We start from the raw sequence: 2,006 nt of genomic DNA on the forward strand, positions 1-2,006 counted from the left end.
CTTCTATTTCTTTCACAGAATTGATATATATATGTCATAAAAATTACCTTCAAATCAGTTTTAATTATTTATTATTTTGTTTTTAATGAAAATACATTTTTTAAATAATTTAATTTAAAATAAAATTATATATTAATTTGCTGAATTCTAACAATTTGATGGATTTAATTAATTTGCTTTGGTGGATAACTTAAAAAGTTTTCATATGAATCAGGGAAAGCAAGCTTATGTTGTTATATTATATTTATTTGTGTATATAGAATCTATATATAATGCTAGTGTAATAAAGAAAGAACATTTTCTTGTAACTTCAAAAAGATACATTATTACAATTTGTAATTAATAAAAATTGAATAAAATGGTAATTAAATATTTGTAAATCTAATTGTTTTTTTTATCTTATTTAGTTGAATTCTCATGAAAAGAAATCGATAGGTTAACCAAATGTTTCAAAATTTGTTGTGTTGTTGTTTTGTCTATAAATTACAAAATTTATTAAATTGATATATTTAATTATTGCATCCTTAAATAATATTTTATTAAGACATTAGAGAACTATGTTTTGAGTTGTTTTGTCAAAATTGTACAAAAATCTATGCTTTTTCATATTTGTCAATGTTCTCACACTTTCAAAGAATATATTAGCTTAATCACTTCGGATTTGATCCTTTACTTCGCATTGTTTTTTCATTTTTTTACGAAAAAATAAATGAGATGACGTGACAACTTCAGGCTCTCTGATTGGTTGATTTTCCTATCCTACGTGGACAACCTATCTGAGGCTTATATTCCCCTTTTATTACTTACTAGTTCTCTCTCCGCGCGATGCGCGGAAAAGTGTATTGATAGTCGAATTTTGATTATAAGTTTCAATATCTTTGTTTGAAATGGAAGCATTGTATGTTCCAAAATGTCTGAAAAACTGGTGAATATCGAGTTTACGCAATTGCTTAAAAGCGAAAAGAGTAGCTAAGTAAAATAAATAATATAAGAAACAGATTAAGTCTTTCGCAGATCAGAAGTTGTGTTGAGGTTCATAAGAAAAAATGGCCTGAAATTGGTTAAGAATAAGTTAGTTAGCATAAATTTAGGTAAATACAATAGTATTGCTATTTATATAAAAATGTTTCTACCTGGCTTAGCTGAGAAAAAACCTATGTGTAAGTCCCTTCTTTATTGGCTTGTATCATCGCTTGGTTAATATGTCGGCATTGCTAATTTGTGAATATAATATTTTATCAGAAGACCTCTAAAATTGATGGGAGTGAAAACTATAAGTTATTTTAAATTACCTTTGTTGGGAGGAAGGCCTTTGAATATTTCTTTGTAGACTATGTTCTTCACTTTCAGCTGTTGGGAATCTTCGGTATTGATGATCGTTAATCCTGCTTTGCTTGTGACACGTGAGAGGGCCACATAAAGTTGACCATGAGAGAAGACCGGTTTAGGCAGATTTAAGATGACTTCTTTTAAACTCTGGCCTTGGCTTTTGTTGATCGCCATTTCATAGCACAATCTGATAGGAAATTGCCGCCGACGTAATGTGAACGGTAACTTTGTTTCATCATACAAAAGCACAATTCTTGGGATCAAGACCTCTTTTCCAATGTGGGAGCCAGTGATAATCTCGGCCTTGAGCACGTGATCGCCAACGTGGGTTAGGATCATTCGTGTACCATTGCATAATCCATTTTTCTAATTTATGTTTCGCAGAAGCATAACTGGGGCACCAACTTTCAGAGTTAGTTTGTGCGAAGGCAAACCCGAGAATTCCAATGAATTGAGATACTCAACAGCGTATAATGTATCATTTTGATCTGATGTAGTATCTGATAACTCAAAGCTGTCTGAGCTGAAGTAATCTCTTGATACCCGTTGGTCCGTGAGATGGTGTAAGCATTGATTTCATCGACGGTTTCATTACGTGGTGTGAGTATAGCTTTATCAGTGTAGGAAGTCTGGGAATTCATCGGTATGCTGATTTCTCCATATGTGGCATCAACAAC

The sequence above is a fragment of the Brassica oleracea genome, chromosome C4, assembly GCF_000695525.1.
Source record: "Brassica oleracea var. oleracea cultivar TO1000 chromosome C4, BOL, whole genome shotgun sequence".
NCBI lineage: Eukaryota > Viridiplantae > Streptophyta > Magnoliopsida > Brassicales > Brassicaceae > Brassica > Brassica oleracea.